Here is an 11,895-nt window from a genome sequence, read left to right as displayed (position 1 = left end):
GAACTCCAGCTCACCAGTAGCTTGCAGCACTGCCCAAGGTACGAGGCGTGTACAGGCAACATCCTTGCGCAGCGGTAAATATTTCCGGGCGTGACTGACTGATTGTTCGCTCACTAGGGAGCTTTGTTTTTCCTTGCTGTATGAAACGGCACAGCGATGCGTGACATGTTGTGGCCTTTGCGCGTGCACGTCGTATACTTAGAATTAGTGAGGTGGTTACCACCGGTAACCACAATAGCCACACCAACCGGGGATCACCTATAGCAACATGGCAGCGCCCTAGCGCGGCGACCACCCGCTTCGATAGAAATTCGCGCTTGTTACTTGAAGAAGTGGCAATATCAGTTATCGTTTAATCTCATCTCAAGCTCATGTCAAAAGTAGTCGGCATGTATTGTCGTAATTATTCAGACTGGCTTTTTGTTTTCACGCTGTGAGGACTACAGACACGGTGCCAAGACTTAAGAATGGTTTGATTTCTAGTTATCAAACGGCGCCACGGCATGAGCACTGGAAGAAAGGTGGTTTGAGTCAGTATGCGAAGCGAGCGGTGCAGCTTTTATCTGTAGGTTGTGTGTGCTAGGGTCGTAGCTACACCGTCTAGAGCAGCAGAATGACAAGCTAATAAAGTGGATTAGAAAGCCAGAAAGAGAACTCAAGCAGGAACAGAAGCAGAGAAAGGAAGTAGAAGAAAAGCTAGCCAACGTGGAAATGAGCCTTCATGATTACATTGCGCTTAGTGTTACACTGACGAACGTAAAGGACAGGACGCGCACGTACGTGGCGCGAACTACCGACTGTTTATTACACGTAATAAACCATTGGTAGTTTGCGCTACGTACATCCACGTCCTGTCCTTTAGGTTCGTCAGTGTAACACTAAGCGCAATATCCGCAACGTCCACCAACTAGCCCAGTTCATTGGTTTTACTAAGTGGAAAGGAAACAGAGGGCCCCTATTCCCCAAAGCAATGGTGAACGCTTCGATGCAAGTACTGGGAATGGCGCTGGCTCCGAAGCAAGAACAGCTAATCAAACCGAAACTACCATCATCAGCATCATTTATTTTTTCTTAAGGACCCCTGTCGGGGTATTACATAAGGGGTGTTACAGAAGATAAGGACAGAAACAAAGATATGGTTACAATTTCTTATAAAACTAAGCCTGTGGATTCGTATTAGAACAAATAAAAAAATAAAAAAAATGAATATAAGGCAAAAGCAAATCAGCAGAACAGTCACAATGTGAGACAATCGCAAAAGAATGAAGGCACAGTACGGTCATATAAGGTTAGGTTATAAGTGATTAGTAAGCAGCTGATTGAAGATAATGGGGTTGCGCTCATTGACAACTCTATCTGGTAAGTTGTTCCACTCTATAATGGCGCTAGGCAAAAACTATTTATTAAAGAAAAATGTCGAACCATGCAAGCGCTGGATGCTGCAAGAGTTAAAAAGGTGACAAGATGTACGGGTTGCTGGGATTAGAAGCCTTCCACGCAGTTCTGTGAAGTTACAATAAAGTCGCTGGAAAAAGCACAGTTTTGCAATTTTCCGATGCAACACCAATGTTTCGAGTCCTAGAGATTATTTAATTGCACTGACACTTTCTTCACGGCTGTACCTGGAAGTGATGAATCTAGCGGCAAGATTTTGCATTGATTCTAATATATTAATTAAGCAAGCTTGGTGCGGGCTCCAAATAGCTGAGGCGTATTCAAGTTTACTTCGGATAAACGTTTCCACGCCGGAAAGCAGTGGCGGAAACGTTCGTGGCGGTCACGAAATGTCTGTCACTGACGTGCGGGCCTCGGAAAAAGACAACAAAGCAAAGGGCAGGGATTAGACAGGAAGGGAGGGCACCGCAGCCTCATTTGCAGCTCTCGGCGACGAGGAGGAGCAAATCAGTCGAGTTGTCATTGTTGGGGATTCCAACATGCGTATGGTAGAACCGATGATACAAAGAAGGTATGTGCAGGTAAACGAGTCCAGGTTTGCTCGCTTCCGAGAAAACCGATTAGGGAGGTGATAGCGGAAGCCAAGGAACACATGCGCGACACTATGGAGGTGGGGCACGTAGTGGTGATAGTGTGTGGAATGATCGACGCACTTCATGGACGAGGGGCAGCGATCGCTCAGCAAATAGCCAGAGGGGTCACCGACCTGCGGAATGTTTCAAAGGAAGTACAAATAGCAGTGTGCTCGGTGCAAAAGGTTGAAAGACAGGGGTAGGCAATTGAAAGGGCAGTGTTTGCAGGAAACGTAGAAATTGGGACGGTAATGGATTGGTAATTGGAAGGTAATGAATTTTATGGTTGTTCACATAAACCCAGAAGTCCACCGAGCACGCCGCGAAGGCGCTTTTGTGCATGACGGGACACATTCAACGAAATTGTAGCAGCACCGGTTGGACGGCCATTTGCAGTGAAGGCTGCAGCTTTTTTAGACGGGCCCCAGGCAATCAGGAAGGAACATTAAGTATTGAGCAGTAAAGCGCTGAATTAGACCACTAGCAGTTAGGAAAAGACGCACAAAGGATACGAATAGAGAAGGTAAAATTTGTTACATAAACACGCAGGGCGATCGCAAGCAGGAAAAATGGCTGGAAATTCAAACGCACCTGATTGATGAGGTGATTAGCGTGTACGCCGTGACTGAAACCCATCTACGAGATTTGTAGCAGGCTCCTGTCGTTGACAATATTATATGGGAAGGGTGCAACAGAACCACTGGGTGAAGGAAAGGCCGTGCCGTAAGCATGCTTATTAGGCGAGGTCTCAAGTGGTAAAGGGTAGAATAGACATGTAGGACGCGATTATGGATTAGCGGCACATGACAAGGCAGAAAGACGTGGCCGGATCGCGTAGTTTGCTCTAGAACAGTAGAAAGCCCCGCAATCACCGCGGCTTTGCGGAAACTACGTGCCTTTTCTGCACGAGATGTCGTGGTGCTGACGGATTCCAAGTCAGCATTACAAAGATTACATCGGGGCCTACCTCTAGAGAAATTGACAAGGCAGTCTCTGGCACTGATTGACGACCTCACGAGCAAAGGATTTACCATAAGGTTTCAGTGGATTCCATCACACGTAGGAATTGATGGAAACGAGGAAGCTGACGCCCTTGCACGCCTAGCGCTGACATGTGTCCCAAAAGTGAAAGCTCCAAAAGCTTTTCAAAACCCTAAGGATGCAATCCGCCTTCACTTTAGACAGATGCACAAGAATCCACATGAATCCTGTGTGACTCATGGATTTACACGCGAACAAGCGACGCTTTTATACCGCATCAGGACCGACTCCGCATACACCCCAGCTTGGTTATTCAAGACTGGGCTTCGCGCTTCCCCACTCTGTGTTTTCTGTGGTGACATTGGTGACATCGAACATTTCATTTGGCTATGCCCACAGTTTGACGCAGAAAGAAAAGCGTTGGTCGACAACCTGCAAAAGAGCGGTCTCACGCACAGGACCTTTGAAGACGTTGTTTTCCCCGGAGGGCCCGCGGCATTCAGGAAGAGAGCGCAACGCCTGCTGATAGCCTTCCTGCGAGACACGGGGCTCATCGACACCTGGTGACACATCCCTGATCTCAACTTGAAGGAGGATCAGGCGGAACAATTGCCGGCTATGTATGCCAGGCTAACCCCGCCTGCTACAACTTCACCACCACCACCACCACCACCACCTACCTCACCTATGAATAGGTAGTGGTAGCACAGATAAAGATAAGGAACTGACTGATTGCTTCAGAAGTGACGTTAGTGAAATAAAAAAATTAGGCCAGGTGATTTCACCGGGAGATATGAACGCGCACATGGATGATTCGGATAGATACACTAATTACAACGATTCTGTAGTGCTGAATCTCTGCGATGAACAGAACCTTATAGCAGTTAACAGGTAGAATAAGCGTCATGGACAGGTAACGTGGCAATGTGGAAAGATGCAGTCAGGTATAGACTACGCCTTAGTCTCAGAACTTGTGTATGAACAATTAGAGCAAATGATAATTGACGAACATGGAAAACAGCCTGGGTAGTGATTATAGACGTTTAACATTATAGTTTGAGAGAGACAGATGCTAACGCAAAGCACGAACCAATAGCACCACAATATCTGAAAATGAATGAAAAGCAAATAACACAGATCACAAATAACATAGAGGAGAAAATGGAGATTTTTCCTACAGCAGTCCGAAAATTTAGGGAACTGGTAGACGTTATGCAGCGGGAAATAAGACAGGCATGGCAAAAAATTCTTTTTGATTGTAGTGAGGAAACCACGTAAGTGATGGAACAAGGAAATAAAGCCGGCTATAGACGAGCGTAAGCAGGCGTCTAGGGATCACCGAGAAGCCAAAAAGTTGGGATTACATGAAGTTATGTTCCTTAGAAGAAATATCGAGAAAAAGGGTCGTAAATGAGCTCGGGAAAGAGAAAATTAAATGCGCAAGTGAATGCACAACATTCGCAAAAAAGACAAAGCTGCCCAAGAAAGATTCTGGAACCATGTAAGAGCACTGAGAGCTCCAACTTAAAATTCGCAAACGGCCATAAGGAATGAAGGACGTGACATCTAAGAAGGAGACAATGCGATGCAGTACATCACAGACGTTATTAGGGATAGCTTCGGCACAGAAGAAAGCGTAGTTCAGACTCAAAAAGACCCCGCAACAGAGGAGCCTGAGAGATGAAAATGTATCATAAAATCTTTTATTCAAAAAAGCAGAAGAAAATGTGCTTAATAACACGGCAGCGGGAGCCAAAGAAATCATAATACAGCTAACCAAAAACCTTTATCCAGAAAGCAAGGCACTGCTCACTAATGCCATAGAGCAAGTGATTAGAACTAAGAAAATTAACAGTTGGAGGGAGTGAAAGCAAGATGGGCCTCATCTAAAAAGGCTACTGTGATAAGGATAACATGAGCTCGTAGAGGCCAGTTACTGTAGCGTCCGTAATATATAGAAATGCAATGCAAGCCATAAAATTGGAACTGTTGAAGTGGGTGGAGAAAAATGATGTACTGGGGGAACTGCAGAATGGGTTCAGACTAGACATACGCTTGCATGATAATGTGTTTGTGCTGACTTAGTGCATAGAAATTTCAGTAGCTCAGAGTATACATTTATCGATAGCCTTTCTAGATTTAAAGGAGCCTATGACAACGTAGACAGGGAATTGTTATGGGATACACTTAAGCACGAAGACACAGAGGACGATTCTGTGGAGCTGCTGAGGAAGTGGTATAGAGACAACCGAGTACGAGTTGTATGGGAAGGTCGAAGCGGCGTAGCAGTGGTGAGAATTCACCTAGAACTGAAGCAAGGACCTCCTCTGTCCCCGTTGTTGTTCACACTTTCTGTTAAGCGCATATAAAGACAATGGAAAACAGCAGATTAGGGTTTGATTTATTCTACGCCGGCGAATAAGAAAGACTTTCCCCCTATTTTTAGCGAATTTATGGCTGTAAATGCGAACTCAACATATCCATTCCCAGCGGTGTACCTTTCTTGGACCGGCCTGGTTTTATCTGCCGGTAGCTCCACGGCACAGCGCTGCTGTCAGTTGTTTTACATTGTTGATGTCACAGCGCCTGCCCCACTACGTTAATCAACTGTGCGCCCTCAAGAGCACTGATGTGTCATTCATCTGCCCTGGAGCGAAGCAGACATATCGGTTTCCAGTAGGACGTACACCCATGAGGAAAAGTATACGGACCACAGGATCACCGAAAGAACATAATTTCTTTGTAATTAACATGCATAAACGGAAACTGACGAGTGCACTAGAAAATTCGTAATGCTAAGTTTGTACTGCAATTTTTACTTTCAAGTTGCATTCAAAGACAAAGGAGAAAATTGGTTTTATTGCGCGCTCCCTGGTCAGTAAACTTTTGCTGACGGATGTACATTTGGTTGTTAACATGATTGCATAAGCTCGCAGTTGAAAGGCCGTTCGACATTGCACGCCCACACTGCAAAAATTGCGTATTCCCAACAAGCCGCGGTACGTTGTGTATATAAGGGGCCCGTGAGGCGTGTTCAGGCATGGTGTTATTGAAAACATATTGCGAATGCACTTCTGTCCTGGGCCTACACTCGAATTCCTGAAGCTTAACTAAATTCCTTTTCCAGGTACGGCATAGCTAACTAGAAAGATGGCCTCCTGAGGTACAAGGATACCCTGACAACTGCGGAACATCGTGTCGAAGTATTCAACTGCGGCCTTTTTGTAGATCCGTCAAGGCCAAGGTTTGGAGCATCGCCTGACGCCCTAACCTTTGACGCTTGTGAACCGTTTCCATGGGGGACAGTACAGGTGAAATTCCACGCTCCCTCAGACATGCCACCAGAGATGTTCTCCTTTCGGAAGACTTCTTCGCTCCATTCGATGAAGATTACCGACCTGAACTCAAAGTTTCCCATGAACACTTCAAACAGGTGATTGGAATGATGAGGATAACTCCAACACAGTGGACAAACTTTGTTTTCTTCAGACCGCACTTTACTATAGGGCAGCGCGTGCGTTTTGCCGAAAACGAGTCGAACGACATGGTTCATATCCTAGATAATTCTTATTTTGGCGCTTTGGTCCCATTCCTCGTACAGCTGGTGAGGACATGAATGTTGCACAGAGTTGAACATTTATGCAATAAAGACAAGCGAACTTTTGCAATAAACAGAAATCCATTTGTAAGAGTTAGCAGCAATAAACCAATTCGTCCCACCGGTCACTCACTTTCGGCGATCAAAGGGGTTTGCATATTGCTCAGCATGGCACACAGTGACCATACCTGGTTAATCAGTGGACCCAGGGAAAGTGGCACTGCCCTATCAAAGATGGGGTAGCACTTGGCTCGTTGGGTTCGTCTTTCGACATGAATGCGGAGTGAAGCGATTTCCTGTGTCCGCTCAACGTCATCCTCCTCAATTTGTTTTTGTGTCAAGAAAGGTAGTAGATTCAGGCCGATCTCTTTTTCTTGAAGTAGATCCTTGATCTTGAAGCCCTTGTCGGCCATGACAGTGTCGCCGGGAGCAAACTTTAGGTCCAGAAAGCCACTTCTCATCATTACTTCGCAATCGGAGAGCGACCCCATGAAAAGTTCTGATGCGAACGTAAGAAGGCCATTTGGCACCACGCCAATGAGGGCCTTGAACGTGTTCGCCGATTTGTAAGTTGAGTACGTACTGATAGCAAAGCGAGGGAGCTAGGTACTTCTCACTTTCACCTCTGTGGCGTCGATTTTCACCTTTGTGCTTGGGTACAGCTTCTGAAACGCAGGAGCCATGTGCCTGTCAATCTTACTGCGTGGTACCCACAGAGGCACAGTTTTCAATTTCATCAGTGTGAGACAAGGTTCTTCACCAGGCTCAAGCTTCCGCGGGCATCCCTTAACGTCACCGGGTGTGCTTTCACTTTGAAAGTATACATTACAGGCATTTCCACCCGGCTTCAGGTATAAAAGGATGCATTAAGAGTGCATGTAGCTAGATAATTCAGTGTAAAACTGCATGCTGTTGTCGTTACGGAACCTCACAAGCGAGAATAGCTTTCATTTTTTTTTAATGGAACTTGTTGCTTGGCGAGTTGGTTGTGGTGTAATGAATACATAGTTGCGCCAAAAAAGGAAATTAAGGACTTGGGAGGGAGAGTACGAAACGACAGTTTGAGCGCTGATTCTTTTTTTTTTCGCTCGAGTTTGTGGGCTTCAGCCGCTCATTGCATATCTTGCGGCTGCTTTTTGGCAGCTCAGATATTCAAGCTGCTCAGTTAGCTTTTTGTTCTCTGCAATCAGCTCAATGTTGTGGTCGTTTACTGCGATGATGTCCTCTTTGAGCTTCCTTGCCTCACCTAAAGCACTTCTATGGTTATGAACACGAGCATACAGCTGTGCTACTTCTTCGCACCTTGCTTTTAGCTCCAGTTGAATTATTTAAAAAGTGGCAGTGCATGAGAGGCAAAGCACACCTGCAGCAGTGTTTTGCGTCGCACGACCCTTGGCTGGTCGGCCTGCATCTTCGGATTGCTGTGAAGGCTCCCAGGTCATATCTTGGTCACTGTTACATTCACGCTGACTCAGATCAGTGTCGGTGCTTGCTGCTTGCAAAAGATTGCTTGCAAGGCTCTTGCTGCGGCGCAGTGCTCACTCTTTAGGTGGTCGACGCTGTTTCACAGGCTTGGCAAACACAAACTGCGTCCGCGCAGCATTCTCTCTCAGAAAGCGCCGCCCACTAGTCACGTATGGGGTATAGTCATCCAGTTGAAATATTTGGAGCAGACTGATCGTAAACTGGCCGACCACGAAGTTTGGCCCTGGATCCCTTCTTATGGCGATTATCCACTTTTTGAACATCATCTTGTGCCGCGGGAACTTGTGAAATGAGACCTGCAAAAGGTAACTCATGATATGGTTGTCCAAAATGCCAGTATTTCACTAAACGAGCTGGGTCACTAGCCTTCATTTTCTTACGTTGCCATGGGCGCCAATGCAGCTGGGCATTGTGTTTTTAGCACTGCATGCTGTTCACACGCAAAAAGTGGTCTCTTCGCATTAACTTCATGGCACGATTTTAATCTTTGGTTCATAAAAAATGATCGTTGAATTTTTAAATAAACTACAAAGCGCAGGCGAAAAAATTTGATATTTTTTTTCTGATCGGGGCTTTGACTTATGAGGAAACTCGGCAGCTATAGGTAGACCGCATACATATTATAGTTGTCTGCCACCCACACATTTGTAGCACGTCGTACCAGTCAGGCTGGCTAAAGAGTGCGACGTTCGAGATACATCACGGTGTAATTTAGGGTTGCACAGACTTTTCGTCGGTGCAAATAGTTCACCGTATAGCTTGCCTGTGCCTGTAGACTGCGGACACTGCGACGAAGTCCTTAAGTTTACCGTGTTGTCAGTAGCACACTTGCTCCGCTAAAGTACAGCCGTACTTTCAGCGAGCAACAGAGTCTCTAACCCTTATATAAGTGCCCCAAACATTAGCGTCCATCAAAATACGAACACATGCGTGGATAAAAAAACCTTTTGCAGAAACATACCATGCGGTGGGAAACGATGTTCGATCAGCTAGTTTTACGCAGCGTATGCGAAGCGTGGTTTAACACCGGCATGTAGCGCGCGCTCACACACGCACACACGCACACACACGCGCACGCACGCACGCACGCACGTACGCGCGCACACGCGCGCACACAACGCCGTTACCATAGCCTCTAATGCGTTCCCACAATGTTTCGCTATAAAGCTGAATAAGGCAGTGGGAGAAGTTCGCTCTAAGCTTGCTTATGCGGGGTCAACGCAGCACGACAACAGTGGCATGCCCGCGAACAACACCCGTAATGAATGCACGCACGTATACGTACCTTCTCACCGCCTTTGCATAGGTATCACTGCTGGTGATATTCAAGAACCTAGCAGAAGTTGATCACTGCCTAATAAAACATTCTTAACGCAGACGTGCCAGCGCAATCAATAAACGTATACGTAAGAGCCGTGAACGACACGACGCTTTGCTTAATCAACACAGCTGTGACAGCAGCCGCAGCTGGCGGTACCTCTCAACATGTCGGCAGCGCACGTAGTTGCGGCGGCTGCCGCGAGCGGCGTACTTGTGCAAGGGGTCCATTCTGCCGTAACATCTGGTGGCCCACGATGGTTCGTTTTGGGCCCTCTGCTTTTCTTGATTTCCTTTAGGGATCTTCCTACATGCCTTTCTTCAAATGTCGGACTGTTTGCAAATGACTGTGTAGTTTACCAGAAATTTACTAACCATGGCGATTATCTCAATCTGCAACGCAATCTAGACAGGTTATGTGAATGGGGCAGTAAATGACTCATGACACTTAATACAACTATATGTTAAAGCATGCAAGTTTCTCGCCCCACCACTAATCATTGTCCGCGTACTTATTCCCTCAATAATATTCCGTTACCATCGGCTGCAGTTATAACTACCTTGGTGTTCACATTTGTTTTAATCTTTCGTGGAATAGGTTTGTCGAATATGTAACGACGCGAATTGCATGCTTGGTTATCTGCATCTAAACTTTTTTGATGCCCCATTGTCTTTGAAGTTAACAATTTACAAAACCTTGGGACGTTCTAAATTAGAGTATGCATGCGTCATGTGGAATCCTACTCATACTACACTCATTCGAACTTTTGAAGCCACTGAGAATCGTGCAGCACGTTTCATATTATCGAATTATTCCCGTCATTCCAGTGTCACATGTATGAAGGAAACCCTAAACTTGCCTGACCTTTCGTTGCGTCGAAACTATCTCGCGTTAACCTTTTTCACAAAATCCATTATTGTAACAACCATTTCAAGGACGTCCTGTCGCAACCTCTTCATTATATATGTTCAAGGAACAATCATCGCTTCAAGGTGGGTCTACCGTCTTGTCGCACGAAATTGTTTAATTATTCTTTTCTTCCTATAGAAAAAGCGTCGCATGGACCCACTTTCCCTCCCCAATCACCAGCATAACTGATGACAACGAGTTCAAGATCACTTTACAAGATGCCTTGTCATTTTTTTTGTTCACTGCACGTCTTGCCATTTTCCCACACTCCTTTCTGTAGTGCCTTTGGGTCCTGCATGTATTTTTAATAACTAAACAAAAAAATAAACTTGTGGTCGGTCACCGTTCCCATCACGTTCCCATTAATCATAACGGGGTAGTAGGCCATTAACTTCTGTGTGGCTACAGAATGCCATGGCTACAGTTTTTGTTGGTGAGAGCTGTAGTCCACGAATGTTTTGTACGTCGACGTTATTGACACTGCACGCTGCAGCCTCGTTTGCACTTACAAGTACGTTAAGCTTGTGGTCCTTATGCAGATGCAATCTGCGTACACAGAGGCCTAGACTGTGCCTGCGAGTTCTTTTATGAGTTCAACAAGAACGACATTGAATACAGTTGGGCTCAGTACATCTCCTTGAGACAACCCACGATAGACGGGCTGGTTCCTTGTGTCACCGTCTAGAGTTGTCAAGAATATCCTTCTCTCTTGAAGAGAGCTGGCTATCCAGTGATGCATACGGCCACTGATGCCGTATTCTTCAAGGGCATTTAAAACGGCATCATGTATAACATTGTCAAAAGTACCCTTGATATCGAGAAACACAGCAGCCGTTAATCGACGAGGACGTTTCTGTTATTCAACAGTTGTTATTTGGTGAATAATTTGGCTATTCATTATGATGTGCCGAGTCGTTTCCAAGCTTTCATTGCAGCACACACATTCCTTATCCTGAGGCATATATTTGCTGAGGTATATCTTTGCACTCAGGCAGCCACTCGGGCCTCAAATAGCAGGGCACTGTCATTTGCGTTATCACACAAATTATTGCTCCGAATGACTCTCGCCATTCTAATGCAAAGCGTGAAATGTTCCATTCAGCAAAAAAGCCTCGCCTGTGTCGTGTGTAGCAGCGTAACGGCACCTGAGCTCCTATTGCCCTTGGCTGCGACGCCACGCCACGACCATGCATCGACGGAGTTCCCATCAGTGCGACGTCACGGCACAAGCGCGCCGTCACGCTCATGCTGCTGCTGTGAAACAGGTGCCATTCCGGTTGCTTTCAATGTATTGCGCTTCTAGCAAAAATGTTGTTTTTTATACGTCTGATACCTAGAGGGCTTGCTAGGTACGCTGTCTTATTAGCAGTGCTGCTGTCCTGTGTGTACTTTTACCAGCGCAAGTTGGAGAAACAACTTTATCAGCCTTTCCGCTCTTTGAAGGAGGACGAGCAGCGAAGCTGTAGTGTGTTGTACCTCAATCGATGACGGCGATTTTACCCCAATAGACGGGAATTCCACAATATTTACAACAAAACTGTGAACTACGTAATTAGGAAAAGTAGATGTAACTCAGC

The sequence above is a fragment of the Dermacentor variabilis genome, chromosome 8 (genome assembly GCF_050947875.1).
Source record: "Dermacentor variabilis isolate Ectoservices chromosome 8, ASM5094787v1, whole genome shotgun sequence".
Lineage (NCBI taxonomy): Eukaryota > Metazoa > Arthropoda > Arachnida > Ixodida > Ixodidae > Dermacentor > Dermacentor variabilis.
The sequence above is the reverse complement of the archived record's forward strand: the minus strand, read 5'-3'. Positions refer to the sequence as shown.